Source organism: Sarcophilus harrisii, chromosome 2, assembly GCF_902635505.1.
Source record: "Sarcophilus harrisii chromosome 2, mSarHar1.11, whole genome shotgun sequence".
In the NCBI taxonomy this organism is placed as follows: Eukaryota; Metazoa; Chordata; class Mammalia; order Dasyuromorphia; family Dasyuridae; genus Sarcophilus; species Sarcophilus harrisii.
The window spans coordinates 457,106,329-457,122,335 of NC_045427.1; positions in this window are offsets into that span (position 1 = coordinate 457,106,329).

The window sequence follows — 16,007 nt, forward strand, 5'->3', positions numbered from 1 at the left end:
AGTCAAATTTGAACACAAAGTCTTCCTGGCTCCAGGGCTGGTACTCTATCCCTTGCATCACTTAGCTACCCCTTTTTATTTATTTATTATGGAAGAGAGTGAAATCAGAATTTATTTTTTTTCTTCTCAATCATTTTTTTTTTTTTTTTTTGGCTGATAGCTGGGCTTCTCATCTCCATCTCTCACATGCCATTAACATCACTTTGAATGGAATATTTATTTTGTGCCTTGACATTCCAGTTAGAGTCCCAGGTCATCAGGAAGAGTCCGGAGCAGACTAGTCTCCCTTCCTCCAGGACAAAAGCCTAAAAGAATAGCCAGGGCAGAATCTCCCACCTACCTAATAGTTGACTCTCTGAGGCTTCCGGGTGGGGGAGGCAGGGCATTGAAGGGATGCTAGCCTGCCTATTGGTGAATTTGGCTTGGAGTGCCTGTGCTTAAGGTTCTGTTGATGAAGGTTCTTTCTGTGCTTTGAATTTTATTTTCTAGGTAAATTCAAAACTCCCCTCTGCTCTAAATTTAATGTTGCGGGACTCTGTTACACCTTCCCAGAACCCTGCTGGGATCTGAGGCTATGAAGTAGAACGATACTCCTTTTGATTTTAGCTCTAACGAATGGCACTTTTTCCATGGCTAATGATCTGGGTCAGTTGTAGAACTGACTCTTTTACTGCTAAATCAGTTGAAAATAGGTATCTCAGGATGGGAGCCCGATGATATTTTACCTGAAGTCCCATTACCGCCAAGGTCGTATCAGTTTGGCATGCTGTTAAATTTGGGGGCAGGGCTGTAAAGGCTCCAGGTGGGCTTTCCAAGCCTCTGTTGTGGTCCTTTGACGCTTGTTAGGAAGTGAGGTTTGTTCAGAGGAAAATCTGATTTTTGTAGTTTGGGCTTTTTGGGCCTAGAGTATCATTAATGTTTTGACGGCTGATGTAAGATGTCCAGTCTGTTTCCAGTGCTAAAGAGGTTTTGTGTGTGTGTGTGTGTGTGTGTGTGTGTGTGTGTGTGTGTGTGTGTGTGTGTGTGTGTGTGAGAGAGAGAGAGAGAGAGAGAGAGAGACAGAGAGACAGAGAGACAGAGAAACAGAAAGACAGAGATAGAGAGAGAGAGATGAAGAGACAGAGACAGAGAGGAGAGAGAGAGAGAGAGAGAGAGACAGAGAAGAGAGAGAGGGACAGACAGAGAAACAGACAGACAGACCTGGCTGGGATAGACTAGAACTTCAGCTAGAGCCTGGCTGAGGCAGAGACTTGTTTATTAAAAATGTCCCCACATGGGACTTTGGAATGATAACCTGTTGATTCGAGTTGCTTTCAAAGTGATGCTCATGTGTTTTCTCTCCTGACCTTGGCTTTGAGATTCACTTTTCTGTCCTGTACTATGGTCTCCTTGCTATTTCTGTCTTCCCTCAATGGAAAAAATCAGCAGTCTGCCAATCAGAATTAATGAGCCTAAAAGTGCTGTGGATACCAACGCAGAAGGGAGATAGTCCCTGCCCTCAAAGATCTTTCATTCTAGCTGGTGGCAAGATTGGAACTACCTGCCAGCTTCATCTTTCTTGTATTTTTCCTTCCCACAGCCTCATTTCTCCAATCCCAAGTGTCTCTTTATGATTAGAAGCCTGCTAGATTTCTAGCCCCCATCCTTCTCTCATTCTGCTTTGATATGACTGTTTTTCATAAGGCTGTGTGTGTGTGTGTGTGTGTGTATGTGTGTGCGCGCTTTTTAAACAATTGAAACCTGGAAAAATTCTGGATGAAAATACTACCTATAAATAATGCCTTTTATTAGTACTCTTTGTCTCATAGGGTCCTCTGGAGTATGATGCAAAGTGGGTCATCCATGATGATGATTCACAGATAGAGCTTGAGTCAGAGAAGAAGGGAATATAACTGGACTGATTAAGTTGTGATTGAGATTCATTTTCAAATAGATCAGGGGAAAAAAACACACAGAAAGAAGAAACACTTGACTGAGATTCTTCTCCTTGGCTGCCAAGGAGAAGAATTTTTCATGATGAGGATGTCACACCAGATTCTCTCAGTTCCTCTCTAGGTTCAGAAAGTTGAGTTGATACAAAAAATAGAAATTTCTATGAATATCAACAGATTGATTATCTGGAGGCTTATCATACTAGGTTATAACTTGAACATATGGTGGCCTTGAATTGAATTCTCAACCTTATGCAGATCAGCAACTTCTCATGTTATTTTATGTGGCAAACACTGGTAATGGTAGGAAAAGACTATTTCATAGAATGTTGTCAGTGGAAAGGGAATGCTGAAGAAAGATGAGCAAAGGGAGAGCACCATGAGGAAGGAGAGAAAAGTTTTCCAGGAGAACAATAGATATACATGGAAGCTTTCTCTTTTCTATGTAGTAGGGACTTCAAAGCCAGGACTGAACAGAATACAGCACTGACCGGGTCAACTAGGTGGTGCAGTGGATAGAGCACCAGCCCAACACTTCCTAGCTGTGTGCTCCTGGGCAGGTCACTTAACCCCCATTGCCTCATGGAAAAAAAAAAGACTATTGCACTCATCAGCAAGCTGAGCAATGAAAGAGAGAGATAATTCCCAAACCAAGCATAAGGAGGAGAGTAAGAAGGGATACTGAACTCATCTTCACCAAAGACTGCCTCAGGGCTCCATTCATGTTAGACACTTACCCATATAAGTTATGTTTGTTCCATACTCCTGGAATCAGATACAAAATCTTTTCACATTTTAATTCATTTTGTTAAAAAAAAAAAAAAAACAAATCCCAAAACATGTACATATTGAAAATGCAATTTTGGTTGGTTGGTTGTTTTGGTTATTAGAAGAGATTGACTTAAATACTTAGAAGCAAGCCAAGTTCAGATATTCTCATATTTATCTAGGAGGGAGCATGAGTCATGATGTTAACATCTGTAAATCTCCTGGATTGATCCTAGTCTGTTCTCAATTGACTCACAAAAGAGAGACAAGAATCATGGTTCCTATAAGGTGTTGTGAGGTATGTCTGAATTCAGCATGCTTCCTTTATATACCCATAACTATTCTTGGCCCGTAGGGACTAGGGCTGTTTTGCATTGGATCCAGAAGAATTGGTTGCAGCCATGTTTATATGGCAGTCTGGTGAAAATGGAGTAAAATCAGAACTATTTTAAGAATCAATTGCATTACATCTTTCTTTTTTCTCTTCTCTTCTCTTCTCTTCTCTTCTCTTCTCTTCTCTTCTCTTCTCTTCTCTTCTCTTCTCTTCTCTTCTCTTCTCTTCTCTTCTCTTCTCTCTGGTAGTGGGTGGGTGGATGGGGGAAGTTGGAGCCAGCAGGCTAACAGACCCTTTTCACAATGGCACTGGTCATTTCATCAAGGAGCAGGGGACTATGCTTAAGAAAGACCTGTATTATACTTATTTACATCAAAGAAGTATCTTTCTCCACTTAACTTTTTCCATTCAATATCAACTTTTTTCCTTTGAGTCTAGGAGAAAAATAAACAAACAAAACCCACAACCCCTTCAGATGGTGACATTACTGTCACCTGCTTAAAACAGTATGAAGTTTTTCAAGTCTCAGGATAATCTCCAGGGTTTGCTGTTTTCCATGAAAGCATTTATTTCAGTCAAAATACTTCATGTTCTTCTCTACACAGACATTTCACTAAAAAAGGGAAAAGAAAAAACCATTTAACTACCCCAACCATCATGTATGTCATTTTCAAAGGAAAGATTTCCCTTTTGGACAAACAATGCTTGGGCTAACTTTGAAGCAGCTCATGCTTGGGTAAGTGTGGGGAGTCGGGGCAGCGGAGAGGGCAGGGAAGAACTCCTTTCCTTCCTCCCCTCTGTCACCCCGTTCTCAGGGGGGGGGTCAGGACTGGACTTGTCTGTCCTTGGTTAGGTTTGGAGAAGTGACCGTTTCACTGTCTGCCTGTTTTAATGGCTTCTGTTAATGCATATTGTCGCCTTTCTCAGGCAGCCGATATTCTCCACTTTGGGGGCTCATTTCAGGGGCTCTGTTGAGTCATTAGTCCCACCCAAAGATGCATGCGGGAAGGGGATCGTGCCCATTCGGTGCCCTCTTGTAAGTGGATGATGGCGTCTCTGAATATGCGAATGTAAGCCGTGTTGCTAGAGATGTCATGTTTCCCCTCTGTTGTTAGCCTGGAGACAACAAGAATGACCCTGATTTACCTGTGTAGTCCCAGGGCGTCTCAGGTGCCAGAACTTTCGGTTGCGATCTGCTTGTCTCCTGTCAGATGTGGTTGGAGTGAGACGAGGATGGGCTGACCACTGGGCGCAGCGAGCTACAGAGGTCAGGTTGCAAGGACAGGAGGATGGCAGTGATGTGCTGGTGACACGTTGTCAAGCCAGGAGGAAAAAAAAAAAGCAGGGGGGGGGGCTGGGGGAAATTGGGGGGGCGGCTGAGGGGAGTAAATAAGTCTTGTCATTTCTGATGAAATATCCAGTGTTGCAGGTAACGACGGACCGAATGGCCTGCACATAGTGTGCCGCCCCACCTCTCCACCGTTCCCCCACCTCCCACTATCGGGTGGCTTTCTAGCTCTTTTTCGGAGACCTTTGTGCCCTGGATTTGAGCGCGTTATTTATTAGATCGGTAGGATTCAGACATCTGCAACACATTAGAAGTGGTTGAACGTTTGGGAAACATCCCAGCCTGCATGCCGGTGCAGTCCGTACGTGCAAGGGTTAGAGTTCCAGCACCCACGCCCGGTCCCGCGCTGTCCCCGCCGAGAAGAACCTTTGCCGGGAGTGTGTCCCTCCCCTTGCCTATAGGACTCAGAAAGCGCCGTCGAGTAACGAATTTGTGCGATTTTGGAAAGGAAACTACAGTAATGATGCCAGTTCTTAGTGATCATAAATAATCATAATTAACAGGACTGCTGTATATTTATGTTGGTTTGTTTTCAGACACTTTTCATTTTATTTTGAATTTTTTCATATTGTGTTGACTTGAAACACTTCTGTCTATAGTGCCGCGTGTACTCCAGCATACTGGATGGCACCATGCTTTATTTGTCCTTAAAAACAGACCACAATAATGTGGTAACTTCTATCTGCTGGCAGGTTTACAGAATTTTGATATTAGTTTCATTGAAATTGTTTTCCATTAGTGAGTTAATTGTCATCTTAAGGTGCAGAAGTGTTTCTTAGACCAATAACACCGTGGTGACTTTGCCCATAGGCATAGGGTCCATATAGGGGGAGTAGCATATAAATATTTTCCAGTTTAAATTCTTGATAAGCTTGGGTAGGATAACTTGACTATGAATAATTGCACCACGTCTGAAAATATATTATGACTCATGGTTAAAAGCTACAGTGGAAAGCCTTAGTGGGAGAAAAATAGCACTCTTCCTGACATTGAGAGAGCAGCTGTGGGCTATATCCTTAGTGATCAATAATCTATAACCCATACATTGATTCGGGAGGAGGGTTGAAGGGGTGAAATGTCCTGACAACCTTGTTTTTAAGTACTAAGAGCAATTTCAGGTTACATATTGTGCATCATTTACATAGTTCTGACATCAATAAGCATTTGATTGCTTTTCTTGGGAGAAAAGCAGCTGCTGGATAGTAAATTTCCAGTTGTGAATTTATGGTCCAGATCTTTTCTGACTCTCTTCCTCAGTATTTCCTTGCACATCTCCTTGGAGTTACTCCAGGTATGACACCTCATTTGAGTCTTCTTACCCTCCTTCCCTAATATTCAACGCACATCGTTAGAGGAGTGAGGGAGAGGGCTTGCAACATTAGCTAAAAGGGAATAGTTACAGCAGATGGGAATATATTAGAAATATTTCTTGGTTTTTGGAAATCCTTCCCTCTTTTCCTTTAAATCTGACAAATTCAGTGGTAATTTTTAGTCTAAGAAAGATGCCTAGGACACTAAGAAATTAAGCTATAGTCACACAGATAGTGATATATGCTAGAGAGCATGAACCTGGCCTACTTCATGATCTGCTCTCTATCCATTGTACTACACTACCTCTCCTTTAGGAAATTATATTGGAATAAAGAACTTCTTGCAGCTCGTAGGAGTTAACTGGTTCCCTTTCTTTGTCTTACACTAGACTATGCTTTTTGAAAGTTTCATGTGTGTATTTGTGTGTGTGTGTGTGTGTGTGTGTGTGTCTAGAATATAACCATCATTTTGATTGGTTGCCCTTCTCTTTGACAGCTTGGTTCCTAGAAAATGAAATTGCTGAGAGAGGAGAATGGCTACCTTAATGAGCAATCACTTATCCTTAAAAATCAGCATGTGGTCAGCTTGGTATATCAAGCTATGTCTGTACGATAGAAAAGGAAATAAAGATTGACCGTGAACTCCATGACTCAAGTCTCAAGGCTGCTTTACTGTGCATTGTCTGGGTAATTCACGCAAATATGTGTTTTTATTTCAAATGTGTTTTGTAACAAGTAGGCTGCCTTTAACCAAAAGGAAAATTTCTTTAGTCTGTTCAGTCTCAGACATATGTGCATTATTTTGTAGATCCACCATGTGGGGGGGGGGATTGGTGAGATCATTGAAGAAATTGACCCAGAATCTCTCAGAAGATGGAAGATAAAGCAAGATATCTGGAGATTAAAAGACCTGAAGATGATACCAGTGAAGATATCTGTACATCAATCAAAAAGCTTTGATTAAGCACTGATTATAAGCCAGGCACTGAGGCAACAACTACCACAATGGAAAGGAAACTGAGCTTAGAGTCAAGAAGTATTGATTACAAATATGCCCTCAGACATTTATCGCAGTGTGACCCTGGGCTAGTGATTTAGTTATTCTCTCAGTTTCCTCAATTCTAAAATGAAGATAATAGTAGCGCCTATCTCACAGAGTTGTTATGAAGATCAGGTGATACAATATTTGTTAAAAATAAATGTTTAATACAGTCCTGGTATGTAGGTGCTATGTAAATATTCATTTCCTTCTCTTTTCCTTCTACTGGAGATTACAAAAGTTAAATGTGTAAGTTCCTGCTCTTAGGAGCTTACAAGCAGATAATAGAGACAATGAACTCAGATTTTTTTATGTAGTGAAGTCCTGGTGTGGAAGTTCCATTCACCATCATAGATCCTAATCTATCTGTGACTCAATAGATAAATTCTAGTCAGTTGTTTGACATGCACAGAGATGAAAAAACTGGTTCAGGGTCACATAATTACTATGCCTTCAAGATTCTAAGACTAACACTATACTACCTTGCCCATGTTCCATTATAGTAGCCCCCCCCTTTTTTTTTTGTTTTTTTGTTTTTTGCTGAGGCAATTGGGGTTAAGTGACTTGCCCCAGGTCACACAGCTAGGAAGTAGTAAGTGTCTGCATGTTCCACTTTAGTATAAAAGTATATAGATACCTATGTTTTAAAAACTATACTTTCATTGTCTCCATAATGCCATCGTTCCACCCAGCACTCTATAGTCACAATTGTGTCCATTCCACCTTGGCTTTTAATATTTACAGTATTGCTCTTTCTGAGCCTCCAGTTCTCCAAAATCTTGTGGGGGAAATCATTACAAATATATCCAAAAGTTTCCCTTAGAATGGACTTATATCTTATTGATTGGTTCTTACCTTCCCTCCCCCTCCTCCCCACTTGGACACTTACATGTTCTTACAGAGAAAGAAACTTTTGCCAGGAGCTGTCCTGGGAGAGTGGCAAATTATTACCATTTTTTTTTGTTATTTAGAAGGTTCTAATCTATGATCTATAACTAATCTTCCCAATAATTTTATATGAATTCTACCATGTTAGCTTTAGAATGGACCATCTCCTAAGCCAAGAGGATTAAGAAGGCTTTAGTTCTTTGCTGAGACTCAGAAATTCTATTTCATTTAATATCCTTCTTTTCTATCAGATACATAGAAATACCTTTGCTATTGCAGTGTTCCAACAACTTGCATGCAAACTGAATTTCTATACATTTCATTTTCTTTGGTTACTGCCATGAGATTCCAGGATTTATAATCTGTAAAGACATTATAGAGTTTTACCTTCTTATTTTACAGATGAGGAAAATGAGGAACTGAGAAGTTGGGATCTGCCCAACTGGTCGTTATCAAAGCCAGGTATTTTACTTAGGTTAGCGATTATAAAAAATCTTTTTTAGTACATCCATCCTAATTACAGAATAACATATAAACCACATGAATATATGCATTCCTACAGAAAGGTGTGAAAAAGACAGGTTCATCTGGTGTAATTCTACCCCACAGGTCCTTATCTTTTTCTGGTACAGAGAAATAAAGTTGCATATGTAACTACTCTGAGGTCTACTTGACAACCAAGGGTTGGCAAACTACTGCCTGAGGCCAAAGATGGCCTCCTGCCTGTTTTTGTATAGCCAGGGGCTCTAAAAACAGATAAACAACAACAAAAACAAACAAACAAGTATTGGGCTGGATTTGATTTTATAGTCTCTGGTCTAGACCACAATAGCCTAATCCATCTGAGATGGCCTTTAGGGAGTTAGAAACTGCATCATTCTACCCTGAGGTCGAGCAAGATACCAGAAACCTCTTTTAAATTCAGTGATTTTGGATAGGTCATATGAATTAAGTTACAGTGATTAGCAGAATTCCTTTGGAATCCAGAGCTTCATTCATGAATATTTATCAATAACTTTGGATGTCTCCAACCTCCAGGTCCTCACCTCAGGTGAAAAAGCCTGGTTTCTCATATTCTAAGCAGATGCTCTTTACTCTGGTCTACCTAATATTCAGCTATTTCCCTTCATGGACATCCCATGAAATATGGACAGTCTTATATTTATTAATTCTCCTTCCTTTTTAAATTGGAATGTCTTCTTCATTATCTCTATGTCACTGTACTTCTGCTTTGATTAGAGGTATGAGCACATAAAAGCTTTCAGTAAACCACAACTCCTTTAGACAGTTAACCTAGAGATAGATGCATAAATAGCCACATTAGTCATGAATTTGCTAATTGTTCTTCCCTACTGTAGGTCTTAGACATTCTTCATCTTTAAACTATGACCTATTGATCTAATGTATATTAATGACCTTGGGATTCAGAGAAAATGTTGATTTTCTTTTTTAAACAACATTTTAATATAAAGTAAACTACTATTGAAAGAAGTAGAATATAAATTTATATATTTTGAGATTTTGATAGATATCAAATACATTTTTAATGTGAGTATATTAATTGTGAGAGTTAGAACTTATCAAACTATCTTGAATTGGGTATTATAATAGGCATTCCTTAATAAGTTTCCTCTATTGAATTTGTTTGGGGCATCTTTGCATTTCAGGATGCACCCTGACTTCAACTGGGACAGAGATTATTTTTGTAAATGGAAATGGGCAAACAAATTGGAAGAAATGAGAGTAATTTTCTTTTTTTTTTCTTTTTTAATCTTCAAAAATGTAATCATAGTGAGTGCACAATTACTAAGTATTCTCCTACCTTCTCCCCCTTGCATTTGGGGGTCATAATTCAGTTCCTCCTCAGTGGACATCAGAGGGAACTCATACCTAGAAGTGCATGGAATCTGTCTACTGATGTTTTAAATCATTAGGCAAAAGCGAATGCTTACGATGTCCCTTGCTGTTGATGGACCATGAGTTACTTGGGTAGCAGTGAATTCTAATTATTAGATCTAACTGGCATCCAAAGGCGGCTATAAATTTCAGTAAGGGCAAGTCATTACTCTTGGCTGCTGACTCATAAGTCTGTTGGAGAATTTCTCCTCCTTTGACTTATGAGGCAGTGTTATCAAGAGAAAAATTGGTGAAGAAGAATCCAGAAAGAAGAAAGAATGAATTAATAGAATTAAAAAAGATGGCCTTGGTTGATCCCATTCTCTAAGCTCAGGGTCATTTTTGTAGAACGTGGACCTTTGAGTTATTCCCTTCTCTGTCCTCTAGTTTTGACTTTTCTTCTTCTATTCTGATCAAATTCCATTATAATAGAAACTTCTGATTGAATAATCCCCAAACTTTATTCACTGCTTCATGTATCTCAACATATATTTGGTGCAATCCCAGTTCTGAACCTTTGCTTATGCCTTACTCCAATGAAGCTAGGTGGTACCATGGACAGGGTGTTGGATCTGGAGTCAGGAAGATTCAAATTCAAATTGTGTCTCACATACTTATTAACTATGTAATCCAGGGGAAATCACTTAACCTCTCTCTGTCTCAGTTTTCTCATCTTAATCAACACTTAATGCATTGATCCATCTTCAATAGCCATAATAAAGTCCAGCTACCTTCCCATTTTTCCCACAGGATCCTGCCCTGACCACTCTTGCTCCTAATGATCTTTCCTTTTTTTTTTTTTTTAATGATGCTTATATATTCCCCTTTGATACTTAGCATATACAATCTTGTGTTGTGATTTCACTTTCTATGTGCCTGCATTTCTTTCTCCCAGTGAGATTGTAAAGTTCTTGAAGGTAGCACCCCATGGCTTATGGTTTTTGTAATTTCCTCAATGCCTTACATAGCCACTTTCCCACTAAGATTCAGTGATTGCCCATTGATTCTTTCACGTTTGATATCTTTAGGCAGAAATCTATTAGTTAGCAGAAGAGATCAAATTCAAATCTAGATGAGGGGGCTAAATTATAGTAGCAGCTAGGTATCACAGTGGTTAGAGCTCTAGGAGTAGAATCTGGAAGAAATTACTTCAGATTTGGCCTCTGGCACTTTATAGTTAAGTGAGCCTGAATGAGTCACTGTGGACCTCAGTTTACTCAATTGTAACATGCGTATAATAATAATATCTATCTTATAGGTTTGCTGTATATTACAGGTTGTTTCTTGGCCCTTGGTGGGTTCTATATAAATGCTCATCTCTTTTTCTCCCAAATGACTTGCCCAATAACACAGCCCATGTTCATTGGCCCATGAGGATAAGATACTCGATGGTGCACCTGAAGAAAGAGTTAAGCAGAATTGCCTAGCACGGTACTTTGTATGGATATTGAGCACTAGACCTGGAAGCAATCTAAGACACCAACTAGTCTGTCTTATTTTATAGATGAGGAAGCTGAGCCTCAGACAGGGTAAATAACTTCCAAAGGTCATACATGTAGTTAAATATTAGAGAAGAGATTTGAATCTAAGTCCTCTGACTTCAGATCCAAGCTCTTTTGCTGTATTATGTTACCTGGAGGGCACTATAGAAATTTTTATTGGATTGAATTGTCTCTGAAAGAATGAGAACAAATAGAAAATAGAGGAGTCCAATATATTTCAAAATGATTTACCTTAGTCAGTTTTTCACTCACTTAGATAAACATTCACTTAGACAAATCCTTAGTCCCTGATTTCAAACAAATATCTTGTAGGAAGAAGAGAGACATGTGATATCTCCCAATCTAGGCAAAAAAGAGGGTAAAATAACAAAGGGAAAGGTAGAAGTCAGTATTGTAAGAAATGCAGCCATGCCAAATGATTCAGTTGATTCAATTAGTACTGTCCCCACACTAATAGCAGCTGATTGGGCATTTGAACCGCCTTGTTTTTTCAGTTCCTTGTTAGCACAATGCCTTACATTAAATAGGTATATAACAAATATTTGTTGGATTAAGTCATATAGATGGTAGTGCTTGAACTATAGTCTATTTTTCTTTAAGAAAGTCTGAGAATATCCTACCATCTTCTGGTGGACTGGTCTGCTGCGCATGATCCACCACCCTTGTTCTTTCATCTGAAAGGACCCACAGACGAAACGCTAAATTGCTTTGTGTCTAAGATTTGTGTTCCCCCATCTTAATTTCTTCAAGAAACTTCTGCTTTTTAAAAAAGATGATCAGACCAATATAGGAACCTGCAATTATGGAAATGTTCAGGGATGTTGGAAACCCAAATGTTTGTGGCCACCTACCCCTACCAACAGACTAAGCCTTTTTTCATTGCAGAGACAGCGCTCCATCTCCCAGAGGTTGGCTCCAGTTCCAAGGAGTTTTGAGGAGATTCTAAATGCATCATCAGTCATCAGACTGTTCTTTGGCCATGGATAGCGGAGGTCAGGGAGTAGGCTTAGTCTAACTAGCCACTCCTTTCAACAGCGCCGTCAGATTGCACTGCCATGTGTGCGAACTCCTTATGCATCATCATGTCCCTTCTCACGTACAGTCATCGGCCGGGCAGGGCTGCGAAGGAGCGTTAGTATGGATGAGGTGTGTTTGCTGGTTAGAAAACAAATGAGAAAGACTCGCCTTTTATATTGTCTACACTATAGCACATTCAATAATGTGTATTACTAATAGAATAAATGAAAAATGTATTTCTTTAACACTGTCATCTCTCACTTTGACATGCATCTTGAGATGATTTGCAAATGCTCAGCTGTAAGTGGCTCATGGTGGGAAATCAGTTAGCTCCTAATGTTATGCTGATGCATGGCCAGTAGCTGAACCCATTAATGAACTAATCTCAGTTACTCCAGTGGATGGGATTGGGCTCCTGCATGCTACACTTTGCATTTCGACTAAAATCAACATTTTTTAAAAGAGAAAAATTTAAATGGATCTGGCTGCTCATCTTCCACTGTAGACCATGTGCCGCCTTGCAATACCTGGAGTCTGGGTGGCTATTTAAGTTCAGATAATGTCTAGGCTGGCTAGAGATTTAAAACTTTCCCCAGAAGGAAGAAGGCAAACTTTCCTGTCAGTCAATCAACAATTATCTATTGAATATCAACTCTGTAATCAGCACACTTGCTTTTTTCTCTTTGGTCTCTGGGGTCTCAGAAGACAGATGAACTAAACTCTTGGCTTGGGACCACTTAACCAATTTCACAGCCTGGGCCGGAGCTGTAGCCATTCCTTTGGGGCAAGTTGAGTGGCATGGGGAGGCAGGAGGCCAGGAGATACCCTCTTTCCTTTAGAGGCATAATGCAATGCTTATCTTTGCCCACCCATCTGCTTAATCTGCAGTGAGAGGAAGGGAGGAGAAGCCAGATGAATTATCCTACAAATTATACAGATTCCTTGTTAGTCTATTCATTGCAAAGTATGATAAATTCACTTACAGGCAAAAGAGACTGTTTTGCTCTGGCAGTTCTAATACATTAGTCATTTAAAGAGATATCCTAGGGGTTGTAGGAATCCCCCAAATGTTGTTTATCCTTCATTCTTGAAGAAGTACATGACATCAGGGAGGGGATGCCATGCCACACAAATGAATTGGATTTCAGTGAGGGAGGGCTGTGCAAAGTCACCTGTCTCACTTTCTCCTCAAACCATCTGGGTCCAGTTGCAAGATAGAGATAGAGACCTGGATGCCTGGAGATGGCCCTGGATGAAATGGGAGACCCTGGCCTTTTTAAGCTAAGGTCCTTAACAGGTCACAATTTAACTAAGGCAACTGCCTAAAGAGTGATTAAGGCTAGGTAAGAAATGAGGCAGAGAATGGCCTCCTTAACACAGTAGAAAAAAATCAATCTGAGAGGAGAAGATCCTCAGGGTTTCTGGCCAAACAGAAACAATTGCTACTTACATTCATCCTGAGCTAATCAGGGCCCAAACAATGACCAAAAGGGCCTTAGCCTGGGATCTCTTATTGGTCAATCAATGAGAACCAGAGTGATGTGGGTGTAAGGCATTGACCTTAAGAAAGAAATCTAGCTTTTAAATCCCAAGATATTTTGCAAGATTTCAGCACTCAAAATGGATGTTTCTTTGAGCAGAGCACCTGTGGGTAAGGGTATGATATCCTATGTGGACAGAGAAGAGGAAAGGGAAAGAAGAAAAGAAAGGAAAAGAAAAAAAGGGAGAAGAAAGGAAAATATATTGCTCCACTGGTCAGTTCTTATTGGGTTCCTTATGGGGCAGTTCAAACTATTCACAGAGGTAATGCTATGACATGCAAATGAATTGGATTTAAGCAAGGGAGGGCTATCATAGAATCATAGGGTCAAGGCTATAAAGAGTTTTTTTTTTTTTTAAATCATCTAGACTATCAAAAACTTTGGCAGTCTGGTGAAGCCTATGGATTCCTCTTCAGAATGCATCAAATAAAATACATAGAATTACAAAAGAAATCAGTTATATTGAAATAGAGTTGTCAAATATTTTTTAAAATAAAAAGCAAGGTGACAGACCACATTTTCTCTATTTTCTCTAATTCTCTTATTTTACCAAAAGGAAACTGAAGGTCCAGAGAGATTATTAGGACTTGAACTCACCGTTTACTTCTTGGTCTCTGTTTCATAACTCTGATGGAGTTTCTTATGAATGACAATATAACTCCTTCTTTTCCAATAGAACACTATTCAGGGGAAGTGAGGAACTATTCAAGTAAAGGCAGCTTTGAGTTTCTGATGCCAACTAGCATGCCTACCTGTCTGTGGGTACATGTGTATGTGTGTAAGAAAGGATTTCGGATCAGGCATTAGGACTCACTGTTTGTCTCCAAACAGACAGCAGCACATATGAAGCACCATCTTGGAATACAAAGGACAGCAATGTCTACTGCCTATTGCCAAAGCCATCTGTCTCAGCCCGGGGGCCTGCACCTGTTAATGAGAATGCTCTGGAGCTTACTTTTAAACCTACCTGAAAACTCACAACACCTAGGACCTCATTGTTACCCTCCAACAGCCAGCTAGAGACTGGGCTGGGCTAAATTGGGCTGATCAGCCTGGGATGAATCTACCTGCATGGAGCATCTGTCTCCTTTCTGTTCCTGCCTCTGCCTCTGTATTTATCTCTATATCTAATCAAGCCTATCTCTTAATATGTACAAATAATTTTAGCTCCCTCCCTGAGGTCTTTCCAACACTGCTGACACTTTCTCAACATTTTCTATATGGGCGTTTTGTCCTAAGTGGATTGAAGTCACTCTCCACGATAGGAAGTCACAATATGGAGCTAGGTTTGGGTAACTCAGGAGCATCAAGATGAAGTTTGAATTTCCAAAGAGAGGTTCATCAGCCCTAATTTGCACTGCATTACATTTTCACTTTGGCAAAATGGAATTTGCAATTGCTTTTCGGCAATGTTCAAATTAGCGCGTCTTAGCATATTAATGAACTACTTTTTTTTTTTTTTTTTTTGCTTTTTTTGTGACCAATTTTAATGTAAATTGCTGCAATGCAAAGCATCAGACCCATGCTTTACACAGAATGAAAACTCAAGACTTCTGATAAAAAGAATCATAGATAATAATAACAATTCATATTTAGGTAGTGTTGTAAGGTTTACAAAGCACTTTCCTCATACAGTTCTGTGAGGTGAGTAGTGCAATGATTGTTATCCCCACCTTTCAGATAAGTTGACTTATGCATATTTACATAGGCAGGCAAAGTTACTTCCTTGGCTATAAAACCTAGTAAATGATGGAGCTGGAATTTATACCAAGGTCCTCTGTCTCCAACTCTCGTATTTTTTTTTTCACTTAATTTGTAGGTTATTCAAGATAACAGCTTTGAATTGCTACATGGGGATGGGGATTGGTGAGAAATCTACAGGTATCTTTTGTCCTATGTTTCAGCACATGTAAAATTAATAGGTAGTCACTGGGACAGAGAGAAGAGAGATACATCATCTTGCTAACTAAACAGTTTTAAGTTTTCTCCTTGAATGGTCCAGTTCCATAGTCAGATGGATAGAAGAGACAGGATTATTCTATACAACCTCATTCTCTCTGCTTGAAAAAATAGTCAAAGAGCATGTCCAATATATAGTTCATCATCTTCCTGTATGAATGGTTGATACCAACCAAAAAAAAATTCAAAATAAGAAAAAAAGAAACTCTTTAATAGTTTTCCGTTGGAATGATTTCCTAAATTTTATAATATTCATGTATTTTTAAATTTATGTGTTTATAATAGTTGCTTTCTCCCAAATACTTGCCCCCAAACACTCAAATATTTCCCTTTAAGAAATGACCTCCCTCAACTTATCAGTTATTAACAGAAATGAAAGCTATATCCTTTAACTTTGACAATACGATTTTGTTATCAGCTGTTAGATATGACCAGAGTTTTGTTGCATCTCATTGTTGACTTGATTTATATTGT